At 40.5% G+C, this 14,553-nt stretch overlaps 1 pseudogene; it reads right to left on the reverse strand.

Annotated features, from left to right (window-relative positions):
• Window positions 1-5,895: 5,895 nt before the first annotated feature.
• On the reverse strand, window positions 5,896-7,003 carry LOC111730687 (annotated as a pseudogene).
• Between the last annotated feature and the right edge of the window lie 7,550 nt (window positions 7,004-14,553).

A 14,553-nucleotide genomic window follows, 5' to 3' on the forward strand; every position in this document is an offset into this window, starting at 1 on the left:
GGAATGTTCCGGCACAAATCTACAGCCTATACCTGTGCCCCATAGGGACTCCGTCCAGCCCTGCCCACATGACCTCTGACAGTTGTCCTACCCCTCTTCCTGGCCTCCACGTCTCTGTGAACCTGTGTGAGGCTGACCCACTGATGGCTGATATTTCCTCTTTGGGACACAGTGGGAACTTGGATCTTCTCCTGGCATCTCAAGAAACCATAGCAGAACCTCCATAGTGGCAACAACTATCCATTTCTCAGTCATGGTGTCGCTCTGATAGAAAAGAGAATCAAGATGCAATCAGAGCCTGAACGTAGAAAGAAGCCTTGCAATAAAGAAAGATAAACTCCCACATTGTTGAGTTCTTTAAAGCCATGCTTATCAAAGGGTAACGGTTCTCTGCTCTAATCCCACAATAAGTGTGCTGATGACCTCCAGTGGCATCAAGGGGTGTGAACTGATTGTCTATGGAATGATGGTGGTCCCCAGGTGGGAACTGAGGCCACAGCAGCTGCATAGACTCTTGTCCTTCTGATCATTGCATGTCCATTTAATTGGTCGGCCCCAAGTGTCCATGTTGTTAGTCACTGAAGTTCATCTCTGTTCATGGGAGAACTTGCCTCAGTACTGACACTAGGTTTGGAGTCCATCTCATTCCTTACATGTAACTTGCCCAGCATCTCCCATACTTACATCTCTCTGTGGAATCCCAAGCTGCTTTAAAAATTCTCTGCCCTGTTCCACTGAAAGCATGTTGGAATCTGCGAGCATTGGTTCTGTCCCAGGGATTCTGCTGGTCTGGGGAGGATAGAAAATGAATCCATTGGGTTTTTCCCATCCCTGGAATCCCCCACATGCAAGATGCAATCAACTCCCATCTCTCTTCTCTGCCTACCATCTCATTTCACCTGTTACCCTTTCCTTCAAACCACAGGTATATGTCCTTCTACTAGTAACAGTACCAACCTGAATGAGAAATAAGGTGATAAATCAAAACAATTCCCTCCACTAGACTTAACATGTTTGACATATGTGAAATGTAGTTTCTTTATTAAGAGACCTTACAAAGTATACCATAAAACACTTGGAAAAACTGATCATATAATTGGTTTCAAAGAAAGTTCAATATATTAGAAAATTGCATATTTTATACTCTATTGTCCCTCCTTTAACATAATTTAAATTAATTAATTAGATGTCATTATGTTATTTAACTTCCTTATATATTTATTGAACTATGAAATACATTCCTGAAAATTTCTGAAATCAAATTCCTAAAATCAAAAATGAAGTTCAAATCAAAATCATTAAAGAAGAATGAAAGATAAAGCACTTTATATTAAAACTTAGGATCAAGGAAAACTGCATTCAGGGGAAACTTCTTAGTCTAAATGAACCCATTATAATAAACATACAATTTATAGAAAGTGTTCAGCAAGAATCTGGAGACAGAAAAACAAAAGATTACAAAAGGGAGAAAAAGATGTATCGGTTAATCAAAAATAAATAGGACCTGGTTGAAAAACAAATAGGCTACATCAGGAAAATATATTATTTATTTGAAATCGGTAATAGAATACATTATCCTGGGCTGTCATAAAAGGGTAATAAAATTTATCATAATAGATTTTATTAGGAAAAAGAAAAACAATTTTGCCATAGAAACAGGAAAGAAGTGCTCTGGGAATGCCATGTCTATTTAGAACAAGCATATTTGAAAATCTAGAATAAAGTATGCTTTGCTCTTCAAATAATAAATGACCAAAATTGAGCAGTGAAGAAGCTTTCCCCAACAAATTAAGGTAGAATCATTCTTGTCTCTATGTTGGACTGGGGGCTTCACAGCTGAGGCGCTGCTCTGTTTTATTTATGGTCAGGGTTAGAGTACTGAATTTCAACAGCTCCAAACAAGTTCTCATGAACACATTAGAATAAAAGATAAATTAATGAGTCACTTACGGTTTTTAAAATTTCTGGGTCAAAGACAACAGGGCTCCATGAATGCTTAGCCACCATCCCATGCAAATCAGGTGCTGTGTGATCATTCCTTAGAAATTTTGACCTTTGTCTAAAAATTAACATTTTGGAAATATTTTTTGAATCAGGGTCTGTGCTAAAAAGTACTATTAAACAATAAAGTATCCTTCCTTCAACAACTAAAATGGTCCTTTTATAGAATTTCCCACTTTCCCATTTCTCAGGGGTAAATTGAGGTCCCAGATAGTAATGGAAACTAGCCTGTAGTCCTCCTGAGGGTCAGTAGCCACTCTGACATGTGGACACTGGGCAAACGCCACTGGAGACAGAGGGGATGCCAGGATGACTGAGGGAGAGGTGACTGAGAGGAGGGTCCCTTCTTCTGGGCTTTGTCTGGCTTCAGGACTCCAACATTTCCCTTCTTGCTAACTCAATCAGCCTAATCTAGTAATGTGTGATCTCATCACTGCCTGCTCTACCCCTATCAATGGAATCCTTTATTGGCTGTTTACTGTTCCTCAGCCTCTTTATTTCATCTCATTTGTATACACTGAAACCATACACTATAATTTGGTGTTTGCAATTCCTGAGGATTTTTCAAAGATGCACATATATCTATATGCTTTTAATACTATATACTATGTTTAAAATATTCATACAGATGTTGTATGGGAGAGGAGGTTTCTGACTGTGGGCAAGAGTATATGGGAAATCTCTCAGTATTGTTGTGAGTCAAAAGCTGCTCTAAAAATAAAGCCTATTTTATAAAAATATTTATATATATGCCAACCTGCTGGCTGATTCACTCAGCATCTGATTCACTCGGGCATGGGAAACTCCTCTCCCCATGGCGAGGAGCTCAGTAGAAACCAGGACTTTGGAGAGGCTGACCTCCTGGGCGCCAGTGCAAAATAAAGTGAAAACCAAGGTTGAGAATGGCCTGGATCAGAGTTCCAGTCAAGAAGGTGGAGTAGGTGAATGCTCTGTTTGCCTCCTCTCACAGCCACATTATAATTACAACTAAACTAAAGAATGGCCATCATTGAGAATCACCTGAAGTCTAGCCAAACAAAAGTCCTACAACTAGGAACAAATAGAAGAGGCCACTTTGAAATTGGTAAGGGTGGTGGAGACGCAAAACAGGCTGGTCCCATTCCTGCATGTGGTGATTGAGAATCAGGAGAAAACGTCTTGGCTGCAGAGATCTCCCCAGAGAAGCCAGGGGTCCTGGCTCCACACCAGGCTCCCCGGCCCCAAGTTCCAATGCTGGGAAAAGAAGTTCCCACAACTTCTGGCTGTGAAAACCAGTGGAGATTGTGGCTGAGTGAGCTGAAGGGCTGTGGGAGTCCCAGGTGCTCCTCTCAAAGGGTCCTGCATGAACTTACTCAGGGACAGACTCACTCTGAGCTCCAGCACTGAAGCAGCATCTCAAGAGGCACCAGGGACATATAAGGAGGAACCGAATTGTCTGGCTTCAAGGCGAGGGACGGAGAGGCTGGTTTCTCTCAAACAGAGATGCTGGCAAAGGGCCTTCTTCCTTTGTTGAGCTCTCCCCTGTCAGGCTTGCAGACCCAGGCAGCCACCATATCTGAATCTCCATCAACCTGGCTAACACTGGTTGCCCCACCCTGGTGATGCCCTAAGACTCTGCCTTTCCCAACTTACCAGCCCGCCCAAGTTGCTACCAGTGGATTTTCCATGCAAACGGCCTGTCTTGGCTCATGCTTTGAACTTTCCTAAAATCTTTCAAAGGTTCACAAAACCTAAACAAGCAGCTTCTGGCCCGGGGATGCCCCATATCTCTTGCTGAGCAGCCCCAAGCCTCGCACTAGCGGCAGCCGGTCTTGATTTGCGGCTTAGCCTCTCAAGGCACTACGAAGCCCAGAATGGGTGGCAGCCATCTGTGGATTTCTTGGTGACTCACGCCGGGTGGCCCCGGACAGGGCACAGGCTGCAGCTGAACTTGGCCTGCGGCAGGGTCCCTCCTAGGAGGCCCCAGCCTACACATCTAGTGGCTGGCTTTGATCTGAGCCAGAGCACCACCCAGGGTGATTTCTGAGGATGACACACTCAAAGGGCAGACAGGGAAGGCATTAGAGCCCTGCTAAAGCAAATCTTGCTCTATAGAGTCACCCTTAAACAAAAGCTTCTCCACTGGTCATGGCCAGTCATGACAATCAGACTGAGAATCACTCCTATTGACAAGCAGAGAGCAACCAAGGCTCAACTACAATAGACAGGCACACACAGCCCATACAAAGGACCTACCTAGAGCATCTGGCTCAAGTGACCAGGGAAGACTGTGCCACTGGGCCCCATAGCACATCTACTACATGAAACCACTCTACTAAGACAGGGAGACATAGCAGCCATACCTAATACATAGAAACAAACACAAGAAGGCAGCCAAAATGGGGAGACAAATAAATATGTCCCACATGAAAGAAGAGAACAAAGCTCCATAAAAAAGAACTCAACGAAATGGAGACAAGCAATCTACCAGATGCAGAGTTCAAAACACTTGTTTAAAGGATGCTCAATGAACTTACGGGAAGAGTAGATGAACTCAAAACTTCAACAAAGAAATAGAAAACATAAAAGTGGAGATGTTTTTTAATGAATTACAATAGTGATTATAAGAAATATAATCTTGAATTACAACAGTATTTCTGAAACTTCATCCACAAGTAAGTACTGAACACTGTGGTAACCATCCAGTGCTCTTGGATTAAGTGGCATTTTTCTATCTCCTAGACAGAGAAATGGCATGTCAGACCATCTGGTCTATTTCATCTAGACTTACAAATTGATTGGCATTGAGTGCTTGACATCATATTCCTCCTCTTATTATACTTTGAAAGTCCTTCTCAGGTACTTTGTCTGCTTCCATTTCTTTGTTCCTAATTTAATGACTGTTCAGCTCAGCGGTCTGAAGATGAGGAAGAACTCTTTTTTGGGTGGAAGAACTTGTCAGCAAAGCAGAGCACCCAGTAAGACACAAATTTCCTACAGGAATGGAAAATAGTCTCTACCAATCATTGCAAGGCCCCTTGGTAGCTACTAAAGGGAAACCTGTCAGTGGTTTTGGTAATTTCCAGTGTTAGAGAAATGTTTTTCATAAATGTTCACAGCACCCTAAGTCTGCACCATCATTGTCACTACAGGTGAAACAATAATTGCAATTCTGAGGGGAGGTGCGGTCACAGAATTACTACACATATCTCAGAGTCTGGCTGACTCCCTCTCACATGTTCTGGCTATTGTGATCATCACACTGAGCTTACCATTTAGATAGTGATGGATCAGGGATGGATCTGGAGAATAATTTCTATTTCAGTTGAGAGGCAACATCTATAAGGTATAGATGCATATGACTAGTGAATGTGGGCAATGATATCAGGAATGGGGATTGTTCTGGAGTGGAAATTGATCCAGGGCCAAAGCCACACAGGAAGAAGAATAATTCTGAGACATGAGCTGAACTATTAAAGAGAGAAGGGGTTCTAGACATACTATAATCCCTGTTGGCTCCTAATGGAATGAAGTACAAACAACAACGACAGTGATTGTTGGTATTTAACCCAGTGAAAATGAATCCTAATTATTATTATTATTATTATTATTATTATTATTATTATTATTATTTAAGACCTTTATGAACAGGTGCTTGCATTTTGTTGACTTTTTTGAAAAAATCAAATTGTAAGCTTTTATTACAAATTAAAAATTAAGTTCTTAAAAATCTCTGACTTGACCAGATATGAACAATTTAAAAACCCTTAAAGGTGTATTGCGAAAAACCAGGCTTTTAAAAAACAAAACAAACAAAAAACTCCCACATTTGTCATCACCAAAAAGAGACGTCTTTAGTTAAAAATAATAAAAACCCTATGCTATATAGATAATGCAGATAATAGTTCTAGTTACCTGCTCAACAGACAAAAAGCAAGCACTTAAGGTCTTTAGCTCCAATCTTTTGTTCATTTCTTATTTCTGGAATTTCATATTCACTTCTTGTTGGATGACCAAACCCGATGATGGTAGAGATGGTAAACTGGCATTTACTCAGTCTCGCCCTGCTCAGCCTTGGGGACTGACGAATTCTCAGCTGGTGGATCGGCTGCTTTTGTTTCTTTGCCATCTTGTGGTTTAGGGTTTTCTGGGCTCTGCGTCGTAATTCAACTTACCACGGTACCTACGTTGAGGTGGCTGCTGACCTTGGGTCTCATCGCCTTGATTTGCCTTATCTTCTTCACTGCTGTCCTCTCTAGGCTATCTTTGGTGAGAAGGGCCCATGCAGAATAGTGGTCTACAGCCCCAGTACATATTCTGTATCACTGGTCTACCTTGTTCTCCTGCACCCTGATTGTCAGCACCCTCCATCACTGCACAGGCGGATTGGAATACTGTGGTTCATGCCTATAGGGTCTCCTAATGTAGTAAGGTGGGAACTGTTGCCTGCAGTAGGGCCGCCGCTGTTGGGCCTAGCCTTTGGGAGCACTCTCTGATCCCTTATTTTTTCCCCACTCTCACTATTCTGGTAATTCTGCTGGTAATTTTGTGGAGGACCCCTGAGACGTGGAGAGCCGTCTGTAATGGTTACAGTCTGCTGCATGTTTACTGCCTTGCACTGGAACTCCACCAGGGCCTGTAACATTTGCTGCCTCCCAAACCCTTTTCTCCTTCAACAACATCAAACTCCACAGTCTATCCATCTCTTACACTGCAAAGGTACTTCCTGGGGTTATTCTTCTTTATGGCAGTCTGGTGTTCAAATACACTTTCTTTGGTGTCATTCCCGTTGATGAAACCATATCCATTTATTACATTGAACCATTTACTGTCCCCAAACCTTCCTTGTGATGACCTTCTTGTCCCCACAGGCCGGGGGCCTCTGCTCCCTGCTGGGCTCCAGTGCCAGGCCAGTGTCCACAGCAACAAGGGTGGGGGCGGTGGTGCGTTGGAGGATTGAGAGTGGAGGTGGGGGATGGAGGAAAGCTGCTGATGGCTGTTGGGTCTCGCCCTTGCTGTTCATAGTTGTGGTGATGGAGACTGGAGCCGGCTGGGGCAGCTGCGGCTCCCCCTGGGGGTGACGGCAACTAGGCCAGAGGCAGTAGTGGGGGCGCTCAGGGCTCTCTGGGGTCTGCTCTCAGCTCCTGCTACCCATCAGACTCCTAATTTTTATTTTTATTTATTTTTTTATTTTTGAGTATTTAGTTTGCACTTTATTTTTTTTACAGTAGATTCGATCCCCTTTACCCACTTCACCCTCCCCCAACCTCCCTATATTTGATCCCCTTTACCCTGTCTACCTCTTCCCTCCTCCCCCACCCCCACCCTCTGGTAACCACTAGTCCATTGGTATAGCCACTATGGAAAACAGTATGGAGGTTCCTCAAAAAACTAAGAATTGATCTTCCATATGACCCAGCAATCCCTCTACTGGGTATGTATCCCAAAGACTTGAAAACTCATATCCAAAAAGATATTTGCACATCGATGTTCATTGCAGCACTATTCACAGTGTAGCCACTATAACATGGAAGCAATCAAAGTGTCCTACAATAGATGATTGGCTAAAGAAGCTGTGGTACATATATACAATGGAATATTATTCGGCTATAAGAAGAGATGAAATACTGCCATTTGTGTCAATCTGAATGGACCTCGAGATAATCATGTTAAGTGAAATAAGCCAGACAGAAAAAGTTGGAAATCACATGATATCACTTATATGGGAGATATAAACCTAAAAGCAACAAATGAACATGACAAACAGAGACATGAACAACGGACTCCTAATTTTTAAAGATATTTATGGCCTAAAGTTCTGAAACCATTGTTTTCAGCCTACCTTACAGGAATCATAGACTAAATTTTCAGCATTATTAGAGGTGTATCTATAATACCTCCATGTTTGTATAAAAGATTAAGATAAACCTATAGGAACCATATAATCTTGTAAAGAAATGCTTTATGCCAATGACAATGGCAGGAATAGACAGATTTTCTCTAACTCTGGGAGTATGATATGCTTCTTGGAGACAGCTATGTCTCTACTGAAACCGTGTGTAGTCTATTGATTATTGTGAGACTCTTTCCCCTGGAAGCTGGTGAAACAGTGTTTTAGGAAAAGGTAATTTTGTAGTAATAAATTTCAGACAGCACTGTATTCAGGCTCAAATATATCATGTGATACTTTCTTAAATATCAATTGCAAATTATATAATGTCATTTTATAAACTAGACAATATTCACATATTAGAGTTTCTAATCTGCATATGCCATACTTTAATACATTTTAGATTTAATACTGGCAGTTTCAGCTTCTTCTTCAATCTTGATCAATCAGTATGGAATTTTCTGGTCAAGCAAAAATAAGGTAATCTGTCATGTAGGCCCATTCTATCCCTCATAGAAAGAAGAGGAAACCTACATAATATAAATCCTTTTCTTCTCTTTCCCCAAAGAAGAGCCGTCTTGACCTCAAAAATAATCCTGTCTTTTCTTTTGCTAATAGCTCTGTTGTCCCAGCCATTTTGCTATAAAAACCTTCCATTTTGTACAACTCCTTGGAACCCCTTTCTAATTGCTAGATGGGGTGCTCACTGATTCATGAATCACTTTATCAAAGTCAATTAGATCTTCAAATTTACTTATTTAATTTTGTTTTTTAACACTAGTAATGTAGTTATTAACATGTTTCTCTGAGTTCTGTAAACCGCTTTAACAAATTAATGGAACCCAAGGAGCAGTTGGCAGGAACCTCTGGGTCAGAAATACAGGTAACAACTGAGACTTGCAATAGACATCCTGAGTTGGAGGGGGTTGTGGAATGTCCAATTTGTAGCTTGTGGGTCAGCAGCAAAGGTAATGGTCTGGGCTTTCGACTGACATCTTAAGTTTGGGGTTGGGTGGGGATAATTTTGTGGAATGAGCTCTTAACATGGGGCATCTGATGCTATTGCTGGGTTGATTGTATCAGAATTGAGTTGAATTATCAGACACCTAGATGCTGTTGCAAGAATTCATTGTTGGTTTGGGGAACCCCGCCAACACTGAAATTGGTATTAGAATCTATTTACATTGGAACTTTAATGTCTAAGGATTCCAATGTCCTTGGATGGTGGTTCTAAAAATGATTTTACCCCTCCAGATTTTTATCTCTTTGTTCCTCCTCTTCTTCTTTATCTTCTTTGTTCCTTCTCTTTGTTGAAGGGCTCAGGGATCTGGAGTTGCTGAGGCTTCTTTGGTTCCAGCTTCTCCTTCTTACTGGAGGCCAAGGGCCCCCCCATACTTCTTGGGGCACCTTCTAATCTTTGCCATGTGTCTCAAAGCCTGAAAGTTCTTGCACATTATATGGGGTTAAAGAGGAGAGCTAAAGTGAGTCAGCATCAGTCACAGGTAGCTTTCAAAGGTTGATATATGTTGGGTTTGCATGTTGGTTTTTTAGGAGAGTACACAAACATGTGGCCCATCAATGTCCAGAAATTCATGATGCAATAGTCACTCTACACACCATTTTAATTAGGGACAAAAGAAGGGATCATGACATGGATGATGATAATCATTCAGCTGTTCTTATCAGCTCACACTGTGAATGTTGAGCAAACTCCATGGGAGACTGGGGCTTCCAGGATGACTGAAGAAGTGTGAAGATGAGGGAAAATTTGGGAGGTTTATCTTGGCTGCAGAAGTTCCCCAAGAGAAGAAGGGGTCCTGGCTACACTGGGCTCCCCAATCCAGGATTCCATTTCCGAAAAGAGAAGTCCCCACAACTTCTGGCTGTGAAAACTAGGGGAGATGTGGCTGAGTGAGACAGAGGTCTGCAGGAGTTGCAGACATTCCTCTTAAAGGACCCGCACATGAACTTACTCAGTGACAGACTCACTCGCTTTGAGCTCCAGCGCGGGGGCAGCTGCTTGAGGAGTTACAGGGACATACAAGGAAGAAATAAGTTGTCTGGCTTCAGGGTGAGGATTGAAGGGGCGGCTTTCTCCCATACAGAAGTGCTGGCAGTATCCATTGTTCCTTTTTAGCCCTCCCAATTCCCAGCATGTGGACATGGGTGGCTAACATATCTGAGTCTTTGTCAACCAGCTAACACAGAACACTCTACCCAGGAGATTCCCTGATACCTCACCTCTCCCACCTTGTGGAAGCACCCAAGCTGCCTCCAGTGGTTTTTTTCCATATAAATGGTCTGTCTTGGCTCATGCTGCAGACTTTCCTAGACTCTCTCAAAGGCTCATAAAAACCAAAGAAGCAGCATCTGGCCTTAGCATGCCCCGTACCTTCTGATAAGCAGCTCCAAGCCCAGCACTAGTGGCAGCCAGCCTTGGTTCCTGGCTTGGCCTCTCAAGGCACACATAAGCCCACAAAAGGAAGAAACCAGCTATGGATTGCTTGGTGACTCTTACCAGGTGGCCCCAGAAGTGCACTGGCCTGTATCTGGGCCCCTCCCAGGAGGGCACTTGGGCCAGCACACTCGGTGACTTACTTCAACAAGAGCCAGAGCCAGGGCAACTCCCAGGCTGCATGTTAGAAGGACATATCTGAAGAGCAGACTGAGAAGGCACCAGAGCCCTGCTAAAGTGAATCCTGGTCTGTAGGGTCAGCCCTTCACCAGCCAAGCCTCACAATAAATCAGCAAAGAGCAATCAAGGCTCAACTACAACAGGAAGCCACACAGAATCTGCACAAAGGACACACCTGGAGCACCACCTCAGGTGACCAGAGAAGGCTGTGCCACTGAGCTCCACAGCACACCTACTACATAAGGCCACTCTACTAAGACTGGGAGACTTAATACCCTTACCTAATACTAGAAACAAACACAAGTAGGCAGCCAAAATAAGGAGACAAAGAAATATGTCCCACGTGAAAGAACAGAACAAAGCTCAAGAAAAAGAACTCAAGGAAATGGAGAAAAGCAATTTACCAAATGCAGAGTTCAAAACACTTGTTATAAAGATGCACAGTGAACTTAGGGGAAGAGTAGATAAACTCAATGATAACTTTAACAAAGAGATAGAAAACATAAAAAAGAACCAGTCAGAAATGAAGAATACAATATCTGAGATAATGAGTATATTAGAAGGAATCAACAGATTGGATGAAGCAAATAATCAAATCAGCATTTTAGAGGATGGGGTAGCAGAGGACACCCAATCAGAACAGCAACAAGAAAAAAAAATGAGGATAGTTTAAGGGGCCTCTGGGATAACATCAAGTGTAACAATATTCACATCACAGGGATACCAGTAGGAGAAGAGAGAGAGCAAGAAATTGAAAACTTATTTGAAGAAATAATAACATAAAACTTCCCTAACTTGGTGAAGGAAATAGACATACAACCCCAAGAAGTGCAGAGTCACAAACAAGATGACCCCAAAGAGACCCGCACCAAGCCACATCAGCATTAAAATGCCAAAGGTTAAAGACAAAGAGAGAATCTTAAAAGCAGCAAGAGAAAAACAATTAGTTACCTACAAGGGAGCTCCCATAAGACTGTCAGCTGATTTCTCAACAGAAACTTTACAGCCAGAAGGGATTGGCAGGAAGTATTCAAAGTGATAAAAAGAAGGACTTACAACCAAGATTACTCTACCCAGCAAAGCTGTCATTCAGAATCGAAGGCCAGATAAAGACCTTTCTAGACAAGAAAAAGCTAAAGGAGTTTATCTCCACCAAGCCAGCATCACAGGAAATGTTGGAGGGACTTCTTTAAGAAGAAGAAAAAATGTATCAAAAATACCAATAATAAAATGGCAATAATTACATATCTATGAACAAATACTTCAAACGAAAAATAATTAAATGCTGCAATCAAAAGATAATGCCACTGAATGGATAAGAAAACAAGACCCTTACATAAGCTGCCTAGAAGAGATTCACTTCAGATCAAAAGACATACACAGACTGAAAGCAAAGGAATGGAAAATGATAGTTCATGAAAATGGAAATGAAAAATAAACAGGCATAGCAATACTTATGCCAGATGAAATAGACATTAAAACAAAGGCTGTAACAAGAGACAAAGGATCCAGTGCTCCTACTTCTGGGTATTTACCCATAGAAACCCAAAACATTACTTTGAAGGGGCATGTGCATCCATATATTCACTGCAGCATTATTTACAATAGCTGAGATATGGAGGCAACCTGGGTGTCCATTAATCAATGAATGAATAAAAAAGAAGTGGTATACATATACAATGGAATATTATTCAACCATAAAAACTAACAAAGAAACAAACAAATGAAATCTTTCCATCTCCAACAACATGGGTGGACCTAGAGGGTATTGTGCTGAGTGGAGTAAGTCAGATAAAGACATATGCTGTATAATTTCACTTACATGTGGAGTCTAAAGAACAAAATAAACAAATAAAACAGAAACAAATTCATAAATACAGGGAACATTTTGAGGGTTACCAGATGAGAGGAGTGTGTGGGGGTCAAAAAGGGGAAAGAATTAAGAAGTACAAACTGGTCATTACAGAATAGTTATGGGGATGGCATAAGAAATATAATGAACACTATTGTAATAATTATGCATGGTCTCAGATGGGTACTAAATTTTTCAGGGTGATCACTTCATAGGATATATAAATGTCTAATCACTATATTGTACATCTGAAACTAATATAATGTATGCCAACTATAATTAAAAAATAAAAAATATTTAAAAGAAAATAAGTAGGGATTGGTTAAGCCTTTTATGCAAATGAAGGATGCTGTTGGCTTACTGGGTTGGCTCCTTTCAAAGTACAACCTGCAGATGATCTGGTTGTTAAAGTGAGGAGAAGATAAAGTTCAGGCACCGCTCAAAAGTTCAAAGGTTTCTGGATAAACATGCTGAATGGGACGTAAGACAAAATTCTTTGTGGCCTCCCTGCTTCACTTTAGTTTTCTTGATATAAGTGACTCCACTTTGGCAATCTCTGCTCACACCAAATATTGTCTGCAAGTACAAAATATTTATACACATGTGAATATACTGTTTAGTTCTATATCTTGACTTTTTCTTCAGTTAATTCTGAAAAATCTCCTTTTACACATATACCTCTAGTTCATTCAATTTCACCACTGCTTGTTATTTATTTCTGTCCGTGTACCGGAGTTTCTAGTTTTAATATCTGATCCTATACTGGACATTTATGTTGTGTCCAATATTTTCATTCCACCACAATGCTACCATAAATATACTTAGGCAATCTCTTTGTTGTTATGCACAGAAAGTGAGAAATTGAATTGCCGGATCATCTTTCTCACACATGTGACTATATTCTCCTTTGGAGTAGGTAAGCCAATAATGCCCACACTGACTCTAGAGGAGAGCCTGAGAATCCCACATCATTGACACTCTGGGTATCAATATGAACAGTATGTATGGTGGTGGTGTTTTTATATTTGTTTTAGTATTAGCAATGCAGTGTGCAATGTAATATAATATTCATCACATGAGTTTACTGACCTGTGAATTGTCTTTTCAAAAACATTTTTTCAATTTGTTGTGGATTTTCTTCCTTTGATTTGAATGGGTAAAAATTCATTTTTATATATTCTGGATAACATTTCTTTTTGAGTGATAAAGATTGCAATTATATGCTTTCATTTTATAGCTGGTCATAAATAATATTTTTAGACAGAATTTACCAGTTTTAATGTTAAAATAAATAATTGTAATATAGAACTTTGTTTAGATCCTGGTTCAAAAAGAAATTTTAAAATGTGCCTGATAAATTTAGGAAAATGTGAACATGAACTGGGTATCAGATGATATTTAAAAGTTTAAAGAATAATTTTGTGTTTGCTGTCTTCTATATCCTTAAAGAATTATTTATTAGAGATAAATTTTATGGCTCACAACTTATTAGAGAAATATATAATTCTAGAATTTGCATTAAAGTATCTCAGCTCCATTTCCCACCCAATCCCCACCCTAAGGAGAAGATTGAAATGGATGATACAAGATTGGCAAAACACTGACACATTTTGAAGTGGTCTTAAGGGTAAATAGAGGTTTACTTTACTTTTATAAATTGTGTGAATGTTTAAAATTTCCACCTTTAATGTTTTAAAGAAAATAAATCATTACTAGGAAATTATGTTTACAATCAATTATTTTTAGGTCATTGCTGGTTTCATTTTTATATAAAGGTTTGATGTTTGTCAGATATATTCATAGATAGGATGGACTTGTTAACTTTTCCTACAGTGAAATCTAGTGTTTGATGATACAGAGGAGAGTATTGGAGAGAAATATACCGCTGGCATAATGGTTCTGGTAAACACTTATTTTTTAAGTTCAATTTCCCAGTGACCTATATAGAATGAAATCAGAGAAAATAGTGAAAATACATGTATTTCATTGATATGGAAGAAATCCTTCTAATGAGTGTATGTAATCCATATACTCTTGGACAGCCCTCACTTCTCATTTCATGGTGGAAGAAGCAGCAGAAATCTGGGCAGGGTCTTAAATAATCCTGGGTAGGTTTGGGGCCAGAAATAAGATGGTGAAGACCTTTTGCCTTCTGGTCCTCTGCTTCCTGGTTTTCCTATTCTGCTCTTTGACTCT

Source organism: Pteropus vampyrus, unplaced genomic scaffold, assembly GCF_000151845.1.
Source record: "Pteropus vampyrus isolate Shadow unplaced genomic scaffold, Pvam_2.0 Scaffold328, whole genome shotgun sequence".
Classification (NCBI taxonomy): domain Eukaryota; kingdom Metazoa; phylum Chordata; class Mammalia; order Chiroptera; family Pteropodidae; genus Pteropus; species Pteropus vampyrus.